The sequence below is a fragment of the Podarcis vaucheri genome (genome assembly GCF_965113315.1).
Source record: "Podarcis vaucheri genome assembly, chromosome: 17".
NCBI classification, from domain to species: Eukaryota; Metazoa; Chordata; class Lepidosauria; order Squamata; family Lacertidae; genus Podarcis; species Podarcis vaucheri.
In genome coordinates this window covers 16,077,400-16,094,333 of record NC_138755.1, presented here as the reverse complement: position 1 = coordinate 16,094,333, position 16,934 = coordinate 16,077,400, and the positions used below count along the sequence as shown (strand labels likewise).

General features: G+C 41.8%; 1 protein-coding gene and 1 long non-coding RNA gene across 3 annotated transcripts in view; both read left to right on the top strand.

The window, feature by feature from the left end:
- The window catches only part of ADAMTSL1 (ADAMTS like 1), a 486,607-nt gene that overhangs the window by 48,299 nt on the left and 421,374 nt on the right, over positions 1–16,934 (top strand). The gene's annotated exons all lie outside the window — the stretch shown is intronic.
- LOC309522153 lies at positions 3,337–5,633 on the top strand. The gene is made up of 2 exons (XR_014214920.1): positions 3,337–3,474; positions 5,505–5,633. It is a non-coding gene; the product is annotated as an uncharacterized lncRNA (long non-coding RNA).

Below are 16,934 nucleotides of genomic sequence, written 5' to 3'. Positions count from 1 at the left end.
GGCTAAGCAGAATTAAAAGCCCATTTTGGAAGGGGAGTCCATTTGGAGAGCAGAGTTCATAAAGCCGGGGGGGGGGGGAAGAGATTTTCTTAGCACTTTATGTGTTATAACAGCACAACCAGGGCATTTTTAAATCTCACAATTCTCTTTTTCTCTTGGCAGTGGTTCTTACTATTTTGATTACTTTTTGACCTCTCATATCAGACCAACTTCAGTCCTGAAACTAACAAACCAGCATTGCCCAGTCAGGAGATTTGGGTGTGGGGACCACGGAAAGAACAGCTATGCCAAATCAAATGCTTTCAAACAAACATTCAGACTAGCACCTAATGAAATTGCTATTTTTTTAAAAAAAAATCCCGTTTTATGTTGGTGCATAAGCAAATGTTGAAGAAAAACTGTCAGATGAAAATATTTCATTGCCTGCTGACATATTAATACGATACTTTTTTTAGAAGGGTGGTTTTATTCAAAAACGAACTTGGCAATCACCTATTATGTCTGGGAAGCTGCATAAAATTGCTGACAGATAAAATTAGGGCTGAGTTATAGCTAAAATGAACTTCGCCGCTCAGCCATTTCAAAGCCAACCAGTTCAACATCGGCTTGCAGATTGTTAGACTGAGAAATAGTGGGTGAGCATAGCCCTGTGCCATTGCTGAAGGAAGTTGTCTTCCGCATACATTTGGCATTCCCCTAGAAGAGACAGAAGCATCTACCTTTTGTTGACATTGACACCATTTTGCTTTCAAAACCTCTGTTCTTGCCATTAGAGATTAGAATAAAATTATTATTCACAAGGACACAACTTAATTGGAAAATAATAACCAGTATAGGATGTTATTGTGTATCCACTTTGACATTTGAGCAGAGATGCACTTGTGGATCTCACAGTCATTGTATGTCATGATATGTTGTTCTTGGGATCCGTCTGTCTTGGGAGACAATGGAAGAGTGCGCCTTCATGGGCAAAGTCTAAGCGCTGGAGTGTTACAGCACGTACTGTGGCTGTAGAAACTGATACAGGAGAGACATGTTTTATTGCAGGTGGGACAGATGAGGGTGATATGAGATGGCATGGCTGGAGAGGAGGTAAGGTTGAAGGAAGGGTGAAAGGCATGCAGAAAAGAACATGGAGAACTATATTGGGGTTAGAGAGGGAGTTCAGATGCAAATAAGGCCACCTTATTTGTGGTGTGAGTGGCTTGCTTAGATAAAAGAATGATAAAAGTCCCTGTTCTCTCCCCAGCTCCTTTCTTCCCAGGCACACCTCACATCTTTTAATCCAAAATCAAAAAACCACCAAGTTTAAAAATACACAAGTTAGAAAGAAGTTTAAAATAATTTTTAAATAAGTGGGACAATGCTAACGGCAACAAAACCAGCTTCACAATATTCCAATCCCAAAGCCTGCTTAGCTCCCTCAGCTTTCATAGCACTGGAGGTTTCTAACTTTGATAGTTGCTAATATGTGCTAAAGTGTTTGCTGGTGGTTGCAATACTTCTGCTGCCTTTTAGCTCCCCTTCAACAGGGCTGGGCAATAAGTAGCTTTCAACATAGCACTGTATCGCCAGCTATACACTGCAGCAATATACTGAGCTGGCAGAGTTAACAGGAGCTGCAGGAATAGAGAGAAGCATTGGCTGGCTTCACAGTTTTCCCCACATTGTTATCTTTGCATAGCTCTCTCTCTCACACACACATCATGATACACCAGGTCAAAAATTATGAAATCGATATAGCAATATGAGCTTTAAAACCAGTTTTGGATGATATATTGATGTATCTCCCAGCCCTATCCTCCACTTAGGGTTCTAGGTTTTAAGGTTTAATGTTTTACTATGTTTTCATATACACTGGAAGCCACCCAGAGTGGCTGGGGCAACCCAGTCAGATGGGCGGGGTACAAATAAATTATTATTATTACTTATTAGTATTATTGTCAATTTGTGAGTATGTGTTAGTGACTCGTTTGCCTTAGGAACTGGGCAGTCAGAAGGGTGACAGATCGGTAATCGGTCCCAGATTTAATCTCTTATATCTCCAGGTAGGAGATGTCTGAAATCAGATCAGCGGCTAGTCATTTATAAAGAAACCAGAAGCATTTTTACTGGGCGTTGTTGGGAGTGATATAAATAGAAAAGAATATAAGCTCTTTTTATATGCAATAACAGCAGCAAGAATATTATTGGCCCAAAAATGGAAGCAAGAAGAATTACCGACGATTGAAGAATGGAGGATGAAGTTAATGGACTATGCAGAACTAGATAAACTAACAGGAAGGATTCGAAACCGGCGGGACCAGAAATTCATGGAAGACTGGAGTAAATTTACGGACTATTTGAAAAGTATTTGTGAAGATCAGACAACGTTTGTAGGTTTGCAAGAAGTTTTGTGAGGAGTATTATTGGAATTATTGCAAAAATGGAGAAGGGGAAGGATGATTTGTTAAGAGATGTAAAGGCAATATAAAGTTAAGAAATGCATAAGAAGTGGTTAAAATGGTGGATCATCAGAGGTCCTGATGGAAGTCTAAAAGATTGTCTAAGTGATAATTTTTGTGGTGCATTTTATAATTTATATGTTAAAATCAATAAAAATTATTATTAAAAAAAGAGAAATTGGCTGCTAGTCATTGTTGACAAGACCAAGCCAAATAGATCCCCCCCCCATGGTCTGACTTATACTAAGAGAGCTTCCTACCTTCCTATATTTGGGCAGATTATTTCATGCAAGTGTACCTAGTGAAAACATTTGCTGGGTTACATGTGCGCATTTGGTTTAATTAAGAAAACTGTGGATGAAATTACGGTTTATGCATAAACAAGTTTGAGAAGAAAGTGGGAGTTCCTGACACCAGAAGGTTAGCTTTTAGAAAATTACTCTTGCCAGACAAGAGGGCTGGGCTAATCTTCTGTGTGCCTGTCATCCTGTCAAGTTGAGAATGTAGCAAGTACAGATTTCATATTTTGGGAGTGGGGTGGGGGGTGGCGGAGTATGAAATAAAAATTTCATAATGTAGCTGGGGATTTGTAGTTAATGCAGCGCAGCATATTGCACAGCTGTGAACCTCTTTTTTGGTGTGTGCCAGCCTTCATCTGCTAGTGAGAAAGTTCTCCTAAGCCAAAACAGGCCATATGAGCCTACAGGGCTGAGCAGCTAGCAGGGAAGCAGCAGATGATGAAACAATTCTTTTTATTTAAACCAGGGTATTGGGCGGGGTGGGGGTGGGGTGGAGGACTCCCAAAAGCCAGCCTTGTGATTTATTTCCTTACTTACCAGATGTACTGTGCTCTTCTACATCACTGAGGCAATAGTCTCTGATGTAATAACGAGATAAAGTGTGTCGATGGGTTGTGCATAGAAACGAGGAGAACTGAGGGCAAGTTGAAAAATAGCTGCAGTGTTGGTTTCTAGCCGTGCATGTCTACTCAGAAGTCAGCCCCACTGAACTCAGTAGGGCTTGCTCTCAGGTAAGTAGGCACAGAATAGCAGCTTGATGTCCATATGTGTATCTGTGTGTGAAGAAAGGTTTCAACATTGCCACCACATTTGCATTGGTAGGTTAACACTCTGATCACAGTTCAGCCCCCCAAATTCTTTTTGTATGGAAAGCTGTTTTTTCTTAGCTTTTGCAATTCTTTTCCAGGCAATCATTGCTGTCAGTGCTGTTGGGAAGGTTAGTGACTTAGGGACTGGGTGTGTAGAGGAGAGAGGTTCAAGTTACTTTGGCAGCCTGTGGATTATTAGCAGGAAACAGCAATGAGGACTCTCATTTTTTCCCCCTTTCTGTTTTGCTACTCGTGCAGAAATTACAAGTGTGTGTGTTATTTCTGTGACATACACACAAACAAACAATTTGCGCTACACACAGCACCCTTGTGAAGTACCCCCCCCCCATTGCCAGAGGATTGATGTTTGCATGTTGTTTGTAATTCACAGGAAGAATTTTTGTGTGTGTGTGAATCCTGTTGGCTAGACCCCAATGGGAGTTGGAAAGAGATTGTATGTGAAGATTGTTAACAGGGAAGATGCGAGGGTCAGGTCTGGCAGATGGTAGATGGACTACATAATAAATTTAGGAGTCTGCCAAATACACTGTTGACAGCTGCCCAGTTTTTTGCAATTCTTCAGCACGCTATCATCAAATCAGTAAAACCGTTTAACTGAAGGGGGAAAGAGCAAGAATATCATATCCTTTTCATTTTATTTTAGGATGGGAGTTGAGCCCCCCCCTTATTTTTACAGGCAATACTGGCTATAAACATTTTGGAACAATTATAATTTATTTGCCATTGGTTTGAACACAACAAACTGTGAGGCGATTAATAGCTGTGCATCAAGAAATATGGAAAATGTTCCTTGGTTGTTTATGCCTCTGCCACTTTTGTGCACTGTGCAGTTTTCAGAGTGGACTATAACTACTGCTATTGGCCTCTGTCTGTCTCGGGTGACAGTGGAAGAGTGCGCCTTCAGGAGTGAAGTCAAACCATTGGAGAGTCACAGCGCCTGCTGTGGTTGTAGAGACAAATACAGGAGATACATGTTTTGTTGCTGTTGGGGCAAATGAAGGCATCCGGTTGAGCTGATGCAGATGTACCATAGCATTTCTTCTTTCTGCACTCTTCTCAGTGGTTATTCTTTCTCTGGTCACTGCTGTGGATACACAACCTGACTGATTGTCTCCTGGCACTATGGTTGTCTGCAAGGGATTCCCACACGGTGGGGTTAATGTCACCAGCCTTTGCGTCACATTTCCAGACATCTTTGTAATGCAGAAGCAGAGTTGGTCTGCCAATGAGCTTGTTGTCTGATCAATAGAAGTGGGAGAACACACACACACACACCTTCTGCTTATCCTTGAAACAGCTGCTCGCATAATCTGCTCATTTCATCTTTCTATGTGTTTATAAATACAGTACTGGTGTTTCATTTTGTTTTTCAAAACACAAACAGGGGAACTGAACAGTGTATTTCAATAGTTGTGTTTGATTTAGCATTTACCGTACTTAAGTGACTCACCCCACATTTTCCAATTTGAATGCTCTAGTCTTTGGTTAATGTAATGGTTCTAGTTCTGATTTTGGATAGCAACCACCCACTGGTGATGGACTCTACCTTAGAAGAGGGAAGTCAACTGCTACAGTTCTCATGACTGGGTGGGAGATTTCACTTCTTCTGGAACCTCATTGTTCATAGCAAAATTTATTTTCCCCCCCCCTGAATTCCTGGGCCACTCAGTTCCGTGGAACACTGAGGCATTGCCTTTATGCAGAACACATATGGAAAAGTGTTAAAGATGAGCTTCCATTATTCTGCTGTGACATCCTTTTGTTTCTCATTAAGCAGAGTCCACATGGCTCTGTTTATCATCCCTGTACATTAAGATGCTCTAAGGAATGATATTCAATGTGGTGAACAAATGCTTCCTCTCCTTGTCTTTTTCCTGAGTTGGGCCTTGCCCTAATATCTGTTCTCACGTTAGATGTGGGTTTTCTTTCAGATTAGAAAATGACTAGAAAGATCAGACAAGGTTTTGAACTATGGCTCACTGAAGATTATCAGCCCGGTCTCAAAGCAAAACAACAACAGTTCAATGCAAACTTATTAAAACAGAATGATGTTAGGCTGAGTGTGGTTTCTGAGTCTGTTGAATAATGACTTTTTTATTGAAAATGTTATGGCGAGGCCAGCCACACTTAGCATTTATAGTGGAGGGGAAAGCCAAGCTTTTGTCCATGTGATCTGTACAGCAGAAATTGTATATGTACATAATCATGCAATTTGTATCCAAGAGTACACAATGTTAAAAAGGGCAAAGACTTTCTTAAAATATCCAAAAGCCATATTAACACCCAAATTAATGCAATATAACAACTTTCAGTATTTAATTTGTTGTCACAAGGAAATAATTACATATAATGGAAAGACGTTTAATGCTATTATACAATTATGATCCAGACAGGCCTCATCTCACCAAAACAGAGATATGAAAAAGGTTATAATAGTCAAGCTAAACGCCAGTTATTAATGGAATGCAAATTTAGAAAGAACACCCCCCCCACACACACTTTTCAATGTTAGATGTTTTTCTTCATAATTCTTGCCAGACTTATACAGATAGTTTAAATCTCAGAGATTTTGTATCCATCTGCCATAAAGTCCCCAAAAATGCAACTCTGGTTTCAAGAAGAGAGAGACATACTCTTAAGACTTTAAAGCTAGATCAGAACAAAGCAGAGGCCAAACTGTTCACATTCCTAGTTCCTTAGCTTGCCTTTCAGGGGTTTAAGTATACTCATGCTTCCATATGTCTGTATTTAAAATATTTGAATAGACATTTGTAGGATTGCACTGGTGGGTTCATATTTTCTTATAAGAGACTGTCTTTCAAAAACACACAGAACATTTTACAGAGGGCAGTAGCACAGAGCATCTAATGGTGCTGCGATGAAGAACAATACTTTAAAAAGTTGCGTTGGTCCTGATCCAAAGTTCACTTTCAACAGACAGAAATGCTCTTTCTGGCTTTTGATCCCAGGAGTGGTGGGGTGGCATTTGCAGATTCCTCTTGGAGCTTCCAGTGGCATCAGCTGCCAGCATTCCAGAGCATCATCCAACCCTCTGTAGAGCAGTGTGGTAGGTGATGCTGGGGACTAAGTGGGGACTTCAACTTGTGGCCAAATAACTACTGATATAGCAGCTCCTCTCCCCCATGCTTTTTAACATCTACATAGTCGCTGGGAGAGATCATCAGGGGGTTTGGACTGGGTGTCCATCAATATGCAGATGACACCCAGCTCTACCTCTCTTAAGGTGGTGAAGGTCCTGTGTGAGTGCCTGGAGGTGGTTGGAGGATGGATGGCGGCTAACAGATTGAGGTTGAATCCTTACAGGACAGAAGTACTGTTCTCAGGGGACAGGGGGGGCTGGTGTGGAGGACTCCCTGGTCCTGAATGGGGTAACTGTGACCCTGAAGGACCAGGTGTCCAGCCTAAGAGTCATTTTGAACTCACAGCTTTCCATGGAGGTGCAGGTCAATTCCGTGTCCAGTGCAACTGTTTATCAGCTCCATCTGGTACACAGGCTGAGACCATACCTGCCCGCAGACTGTCTCAACAGAGTGGTGCATGCTCTAGTTATCTTTCGCTTGGACTACTGCAATGTGCTCTATGTAGGGCTACCTTTGAAGGTGACCCAGAAACTACAACTAATCCAGAATGCAGCAGCTAGACTGGTGACTGGAGGAGGCCACCGAGGCCACATAACATTGGTCTTGAAAGATCTACATTGGCTCCCAGTATGCTTCTGAGGACAATTCAAAGTGTTGGTGCTGACCTTTAAAGCCCTAAATTACCTCGGCCCAGTATACCTGAAGGAGCATCTCCAGTTCTGCCCGGACGCTGAGGTCCAGCACTGAGGGCCTTCTGGCGGTTCCCTCATTGCGAGAAGCAAAGCTACAGGGAACCAGGCAGAGGGCCATCTCAGTAGTGGCTAGACTGGTGACTGGAGGAGGCCGCCGAGACCACATAACATTGGTCTTGAAAGATCTACATTGGCTCCCAGTATGCTTCTGAGGACAATTCAAAGTGTTGGTGCTGACCTTTAAAGCCCTAAATGGCCTCGGCCCAGTATACCTGAAGGAGTATCTCAGCCCCCATCATTCTGCCCGGACGCTGAGGTCCAGTACCGAGGGCCTTCTGGCGGTTCCCTCATTGCGAGAAGCAAAACTACAGGGAACCAGGCAGAGGGCCTTCTCAGTAGTGGCGTCCACCCTGTGGAACGCCCTCCCATCAAATGTCAAAGAGATGAACAACTACCTTACCTTTAGAAGACATCTGAAGGCAGCCCTGTTCAGGGAAGTTTTTAATGTGTGACATTTTAATGTATTTTTAATCTTTGTTGGAAGCCGTCCAGAGTGGCTGGGGAAACCCAGCCAGATGGGCGGGGTACAAATAATAAATTATTATTATTATTATTATTATTATTATTATTATTATTATTATTATTATTATTATTCCCATACCAGAGAAGTGACCCACCAGATGATGTTCAGTTTCCATTGTCCCTGACCATTGGCCATGCTGCCTGGGGCTAATGGGAACTGGAGGTTCAATCCCTGTATGTGACAGCTGCATATTCCCACATTGCAGGGGGTTGGACTTGATGACGCCCAGGGCCCCTTCCGACGTTACAATTCTATGATTCTATGAAATATTTGAATGGCCACAGGTCTCTAATCCCTGCTCTAAATAAATTCTATCCTCCAAGTGTATGGACTGCCTCTACATTATAATCTTAAGGGGGAAGTCCTGAACAAAATGTCTAAAATTAGACTTCCAGAATGTGTGAAGTTAACACAGGTAAATGGAATTAATATTGTTACAAAAGTTGGGTGCCACATTCGCTCTCTGCTGAGCGATAGCAAGTTCCCAGGGGGTTCCAGGCACTCACCCAATGTCTGTGTTCCCTTGGAGAACTGAGACATGGCAGAGATGGTCATAGCTTTAAGAAACATGGTTTATTCACCTATTTGCACTTTCAGTCTGCATGGAGGGAGTCCAGAGCTTACAGCTTGGTCATTTCAAGATGGGCTCGTCCCCCACAGCAGTGCAGCGAGCCTTCATCCAGCCTGCCCAAGATGGATCCTAGTCTTCTTTCTGCCTCCTTTCTTCTCCTTCTACCCAGCGCACTTGCTAACAGGTGATTTTTCCTGGCACCTCACACCCAGTTACCCAGGCAAACTTCCAAATCCCCAGTCTCTGTTCACACCTCAGGGCAAGAGGGGAGGACATTGCTATGCCATGTGGCCCTGTATTGTTTCCTATTGGCCCTGGCTTGGCCAGGTCATGTGTTTTTTTCACAGGCTAGCCCAATAATTCCTCTGTAACTTGCACTTCTCCCTTCACACCCCAACTAATCAAAATCCTTCCATTTATTAATTTTTAGAATTTAGGGGGGTGGACTCCCCCAAAAAATCTTTAACAATATGTTTGGTCTGATTTGTAGTTAGTTCAGTTTAATTAACAAAGCAGTTGTTTACATGTTCAAAGTCCTTGGGTTACTTCAGAGGGCGAGGCTGCTATTTGCAAATAAACAATCCCAGCTGAGAAAACAGGATGTCACCCTGTCCAGTTCACTTCTCTACTATCTCAAAATACTTTCTAGTCACTGCTTGCTTGCTGTTAGTTGTGAAACCCACCCATCTCTGAATAAGTGAGGTGCTGGACTCAGTACTGATTATGATGCATTACCCAAATGAGAAAGAGGGGGATTCTTTTCAGCTCACCACTAGTATCTCTGGATCCTTTTATTAATTCTTAATACACTGGAATCTTTATTATTATTATTATTATTATTATTATTATTATTATTATATAATCTATTCTTAGGCCTTTTAAATATAGATGACAACACAAATAAGGATTTGTGTAGGGTTTGAAATCTCAGGTTAAACCGCCATTCTTTTTTATTATCTACCATGCTGAAATACATTTAAACATCTCAGTTGTAAAAATTATCAGAAAAGATAATTATTTGAGCATATACCATGAAGTTACTGAATATCTTATAGCTGAACTATTTCAGTTATCAGCAGAGGAAAAATATCCTTTTCAGACAAAGCCAGCAACCTGATAATTTAGAAGCAGTGGAAAAAACTAACACTGAATAGACATTTTCCCTGTTACTCACTTAGAAAACAGTTCTGCTTTATACTCCAATGAAAAGCTATCCTGATGGTTCTGGTTCTTGGATCAAAAAGCTTTCTACTTAACAGGAAGAGTTAATGTGTTTACAAATCCACCTGTGTAACAAAAAGGATGGAAATTGAAATTTAAGGCACTTTGACGTAACTATAGCTTCATATAAGTAGTAAACATGTTTTACTGTCTGCAGCACAGAAGTAGCAAATCATGAGTAGGCAAACTAAGGCCCGGGGACCGGATCCAGCCCAATCACCTTCTAAATCCGGCCCGTGGACAGTCTGGGAATCAGCGTGTTTTTACATGAGTAGAATGTGTGCTTTTATTTAAAATGCATCTCTGGGTTATTTGTGGGGCATAGGAATTTGTTCACCCCCCAAAAAAAAATATAGTCTGTCCCGTCCCCCCCAAGGTCTGAGGGACAGTGGACCGGCCCCCTGTTGAAAAAGTTTGCTGACCCCTGTAGTAAATGCATTTTAGAGTCACAGATTTTCTTTCTTTACAACTTAGCTTCCATCCACTCACACTTTCCCTTTGTCACTCAGCCCCAATTCTGTTCCTGTGCAGAATGAGCAACATTAAGGCTGTGTACACACCATACATTTAAAGAGCACCCCCAAAGATCTGTAGGAACTGTAGTTCAGTGGGTTGGGAAATTGTAGCTCTGTGATCCATAACCCACATCCACAGGATCCGTGGAGGGTACTTTAAATGTGCTTTGAAGCTGTGATCTCTATACTTCCTAAAGCTCATGACATTTTGAGGAGATGCCAGCATCCTGCACGCTGTCCCTCTGTTTTCTGTGTATGCTTTCATCTGGGTTAAGAGAGTTGCACATTATTCATACAATTATACCCCACTTTTCTGGTGCAAAAGCAACATTCAAAGTGGGCTTTTAAATTGTTGTTCGTAAAACCAACAACTTGAAACCAACAACCAAGGAGATAGGATCAGCAGTTAAGCATAAAAACATCTGCCACATGCAACAGACCCTACTGTAGTAAAACGGCATTGGGCTACCAGTGGGAAATGGCAAGGGAGGAGGCCAATGGCACTTTATGGAGCAAAGTTCTGTCACTGGAAAGTCTCTACCCCCTTGTCCCACTCAAAGTTGCTTCTACCCTAGGTGGGAATATTAGTAGTGACTATTCCTTGGTTTAAGAACAGCTTAGTTTATGAACAACTTGGATTAAGAACGCTGCAAACCCAGAAGTAGGTGTTTTGGTTTGTGAACTTTGCCTTGGAAGCAGAACATGTTCCGCTTCCTGTTGAGTGTGTTCTATTTGTAAATTGAGTCCCCCGCTGCTATGGGAAAGCACGCCTTCATTTAAGAACACTTTGGTTTAAGAACGGACTTCCGGAGCGGATTAAGTTCGTAAACCAAGGTGGCACTGTTTATAGGTTTGGGAATTAAAGGTGACTACTGATACAATATATAGGTGGCCTCACACTGGGAGCAGAAGTGAATTGGAGAGGAGGGCCATTTGGCCTGAGGCCTCAAGCTCAAAGAGGGCCTCCCATTTAGACACTTGTTGATTCTTTTTGGCATTTCACAACTTGTTTCTATTTGCATCAATTCATGGCATGAACTCTGAGCTCAGAGTTATAGATAAAAGCAGATAAGAGATGTGATTGACTAAACAAATTGCTTTGTTAACTGATACAGTGGTACCTCAGATTAAGAACTTAATTCGTTCTGGTGGTCCGTTCTTAACCTGAGACACCACTTTAGCTAATGGGGCCTCCTGCTGCCACCGCGCCACTGCTGCATGATTTCTGTTCTCATCCTGAAGCAAAGTTCTTAACCCGAGGTACTATTTCTGGGTTAGCGGAGTCTGTAACCTGAAGGGTCTATAACCTGAGGTACCACTGTATATATTTTGTCATGTGCTTAACATCAACTGTGATACTAGGGTTAATATCAGGGTTAATATTACGCGAAAGGGATATTTTCCCACAACAATTACTGCATTTCACAGGAAAAAGTCTAGAAAACCATCTAATTAATTCTTACTCCTATCCCCTTTTTGGAAGGTGGTGATGACTTATTTTGTTCCCATATGTCATTTTTGGCTGGGCTGCATTTGTTATGGTTTGTGACCTCAAAAGCCAGAAGTGGCCCAGGCCTCAACAAACCTCTGAAAGGTCCTGATGAGCTCCCACATCAGTAAGATTCCATTGCCCCTGCAACTCTTCGGACCAGTTGTCACAGGATAGGATACCAGTGCCCCCAGAGGAACATTCAGTTGATTCTGCCATTGGTCCTAGACCAGCCAGGATGCCAATGTCATGATAGACCCAGTGGCATCTAGTAATTCAGTTGACCCTGCTTTTGCTTCCAAGCATGTCATTCCAATCAAGACGAAGGCTTTGCTTATAACCATTGGGCAAAGTTCTTAACCTGAAGCACTATTTCTGGGTTAGCGGAGTCTGTAACCTGAAGCGTATGTAACCTGAAGCATATGTAACCCGAGGTACCACTGTACAAGAATGCCCATGCATGTGAATGCAGTAGATACAGTTCAAGTAAAACTAACTATTTGGTCCTCTTGAGTTTTAAGAACATATTCATACCCCCCCCCCCAATTAAAATCAATAGGGCTTAAAAGTCCTTACCTGTATATATAATTTTTTGAAATAAATCTTACATGGAGGTTGCATTTAAAAGCAGTTACGGAACTAAAGATTAGAAAGGCACATACTGGCATTAAATAGAAGTTCACTGATTTTGTCCCATAGCTTTTAATTTTATTATTATTTATTAATTTTTTCGGTCACTTTATCTCGTCCACGGCAACCCGAAGCGACTTACAGTCAAAGAAACAGACAATGAACCCCACATGGATACATTAAAACCAAGAGGATAAATGTTTTTAAAAGCATCCAAGCCCAAGCTTAAATATCTTTAACAAAGAAGGAAAGAACAAAGGAAGCTGGTTTATACCAAGTCAGACCACTGATTTTTCTAACTCTGTATTGTTTACACTGGCTAGCTGTGGTTCCTCAGAGTTCCTCAGGTAAGGGACATCCCCATCTCTACTTGGGATAGAACATCAGACCTTTTCAGTGCCCAAAGTCTCAGGCTCTTTGAGCTGCATCTCTTCTCCCAGCAATGATGAAAGCCTCTTTCCCGTGCCATCATCATATAGAGTAACATAATATAGAAAAAATAAATTCCGTGTTTACTGCACAATGATCTGAGAAGGTTCGAGCTGCAAGAGTGTGACCCAGCTTGTTTCATTAATAACACATGTGACAAAGATTACAGCATATCCAAATTGGAGAGATAAAAAGAAAAAATTTCCAGCATCATAAAAAAAACTATATTTGTATACCATGTAGTATTTTAAAAAACGGAATAGAGATTTATCAGTTATTAAAACCAGTTTTACCATTGGCAGGAAACATTAAAAATCCCATCCCAATCAAACGCATCTGGGGGAGGGGGGGCATATAAATCAAGCATGGGAAAAAGACCCTCAAACTTAAGACTTCTCACGGAAAGATGGGCCTGATGAAATTATTTAAATGATGCACATTTCCTTTTGATATGGAACTAGCGGGGAACAGCTGATATTAGATACGTCGAGAAGTTCTCCACCCACAACACTGGGTGGAAGGAAACATTGATTTTAATTTAGCTTTCCACAAAGTGAAAATAAGGCTTTTAAAAAGCCCCCAAACAACCCTGGGTTTACTTGAACATGCAATGGCCAAGATCCAAAGAACTCTACAAGGAGTTCCATATGCCTAGGGGACTGTGGTTTTGTGTTTCTCAAAAACCAGCCTCCGTGTGTGTGTGTGTGTGTGTGTGAGAGAGAGAGAGAACAGTCCTACTGAGCATGTGTGTGATGGGAGTTGTCAGTAAGGTAAAAGGTAAAGGACCCCTGGGTGGTTAAGTCCAGTCAAGGATGACTATGGGGTTGCGGCGCTCATCTCGCTTTTCAGGCCAAGGGAGCTGGCGTTTGTCCACAGACAGCTTTCTGGAAACCAGAGAGCACGGAAACATCATTTACCTTCCCACCGCAGCAGTACCTATTTATCTACTTGCACTGGTATGCTTTTGAACTGCCAGGTTGGCAGGAGCTGGGACAGAGCAACAGGAGCTCACCCCTTCGCGGGCATTCGAACCGCTGACCTTCTGATCAGCAAGCCCAAGAGGCTCAGAGGCTGCCACCCGTTGTCAGTACGGCCTGCCAAACCCCTGTAAATCAGAAATGTCTGCACCCACATTATGTGTTGGGCAGTACCCAGAATGAACCTGCCACTCAGCTCTTTGATTCTGGGGAATGGGAGTATTTAAAAGCATACTTTGCCCTGCTCCAGTATACCTACAGACGATCTTTCTAAGGTGTAGCACAGCAAGTACCTGTAGTTGATGGAATGGAAACCATCCAGACAACAAAGCTTGATATAAAATTTCCTACCCTGAAGCACCACCAATTGAGATTTGCACGTGTGTGTTCATCACTTGATGTCCCATCACTTGATAACATGTTGTTGAATGTTTGAATTCTTTCTAGTGGTCTTCTGACCTTTATTCTATGAAGGGGTGTTTACGCCAGTTCCTATACGGACAGAGAACTTTGGATAAAGAATCAGATTGATGTAAGGAGAGGAAGATAAAAGAAATTCAGATGTGGGGGTATGGAACTGAGATCCTTAATATTATTGTTATCTATTAAATTTATATGCTGCCCTTCATCTAAAGATTTCAGGGCGGTTCACAAGATAAAAATATAGGGTAAAGGTAAAGGGACCCCTGACCATTGGGTCCAGTCGTGACCGACTCTGGGGTTACGGCGCTCATCTGGCTTTATTGGCTGATATGTTTTGGACTATAATTCCCATCACCCCTGACTTTTAGCAAGGACTGATGGAATTATCATAGAATTGTAGAGTTGGAAGGGACTAAAAGGGTCATCTTTTGCCCAAGGTGGGGCTCGAACCATGAGATTAAGGGTCTCATGCTCTACTGACTGAGCTATCCCAAACATCTGGGGGCAGCAGGCTGGAAATGGCTGGTCTAGATCCTGGCTTTTAACGGGGGAAAAGCCTGCGAACCAGAATGATTTGGAAAGATTGTGTAGAGACTCATTTTAATCAGGAATGACTAAAAATGGGAATATTGTGGTACCTCGGGTTAAGTACTTAATTCGTTCCGGAGTTCTGTACTTAACCTGAATCTGTTCTTAACCTGAAGCACCACTTTAGCTAATGGGGGCCTCCTGCTGCCGCCGCGCTGCCGGAGCACGATTTCTGTTCTCATCCTGAAGCAAAGTTCTTAACCTGAAGCACTATTTCTGGGTTAGCGGAGTCTGTAACCTGAACCGTCTGTAACCTGAAGCGTATGTAACCCGAGGTACCACTGTATGTGAATTATTACTTATCATTATAAAAAAAATATTTTTAGGCAAGCTTTATAGGTAAAAAGCATCTCAAGGCAGTTTAAATTTTTTTAAAGTGTAAAATATATAAATAATAAAATTAGCTAAAATAGCAGCATTACAATTCCATGTGCAAATAAAAATACCACTGAACTTAAAACCGTTAACCGTTAGGCTTATTCTTTCTTAGCATTTCTCAAACCCCTGAAGATCTTTTGCCCGAACGGTTTTATAAATTCATCTTTCCTTTTGCTTTTGGGGGACATTTAGTGGCAAAACCTGGCTCAACCCACCCGTCCCTCAGTTTTTCACAACACCTTTCAAGCTCCAAGTGGGTTAATTTTGTAAAACGCAATTTGCTCAAGCTTATAAAGGATACCTCATCCTTCCTTTTTGTCTTCGCCATGCCTTGGTGGCCCAGCAGCAAGGTTGTTCTAATCAACAGGGTTTTAAAGCAGATGTAAAGCTTTGATTTGTTTGCTCCTATATGAGTTCATCTTTCTTTCCCACAGTCTGCTGCCCATATTTTTTTTCAGCCAAGGTTGCTTGGCAGCAGAAGTATTGGCGTGTTGTTTTTTTTTGTTACGTTCTTTTTTTCTTTTCCCCCATTCTCTCTTTTTTGCCACTCCATTTGCTGGGGCCATGTTGGCTTTCTCTGTTGTTAGAACACTCTGGGTCAAGTGTAGGCGTGTGCTTGCTTTACAAATAACATCCCCATCACTGCTAATGTCTACCTCAGATGTTAAGTTGCTGGTGGCTTTGTCCGAGGGGGCAACTTCACGCTGTAATCTTGAATGCAAATCACTTTTTGTTGCTTTTGTTCCTTGAGAAAGGAGAGGCTGAAATGGAGCTCAAATAATTTATTTCAATGAATACATTAACCAGGCTTATCTATTGTGGCTGCTTGAGGACTGAAAATAATTAGCACAAAGCCACATTTCCTTCACAGGCCATGGAAAAGAGTCAGAGTCTTGCTGCAAACCCTGAATTCAGTTTCTGTAGAAAGAAAGGGTTTTTTTTGGGGGGGGGGCAAGAGAGATTTAACATATTTCAAGGGCAACTAGAATTTCTGGTGGGAACATTTTCAAGCAGAATGAAAAACATGCCCTTGTGAAATATATTGCTATTTGAACTGGGAATTTCTTGGGCTTGTTGTAACACATCCTCAGACTGTCCCATTAACGCAACTCCTTTTTCTTTTAAATAGGGCAGTCAGATATGGGCACCCTCTTTGTATCCTTGGAGATGTACAGCAAAAAAGTACTTTTGTCTTTAAAAGCATGAACTCAACAAGATAATTCAAAACCATTATCCGGAAGTCGTTTTAGCAACTTTTCAGGAGTGCTGTAATAAATGATCCAAAACACCTGGGAGAGAAAGAATTGTAGCTAATGTGTTGCAGTATATTGATAATTATTTCATATACAGTGGTACCTCGGGTTACAGACACTTCAGGTTACAGACGGTTCAAGCTACAGACTCCGCTAACCCAGAAATAGTACCTCGGTTTAAGAACTCTGCTTCAGGATTAAAACAGAAATCACATGGCGGCTGTGTGGCGGCAGCAGGAGGCCCCATTAACTAAAGTGGTACCTCAGGTTAAGAACAGTTTCAGGTTAAGAATGGACCTTCAGAACGAATTAAGTTCTTAACCCAAGGTACCACTGTACCTGTTTTATATCTCTTTGTTTTACATGTGAAACCTTATTAGTATTATTATTTTTAACATCTCTTGCAGTCCTGAGCTCATCCAGAGCTTTGGCTCACTTGACCATCTCCCTACAAATGTTGGCTATTCATACATGAATTTCCCCTTTCTTTCATTTCTTATGCACACACCCT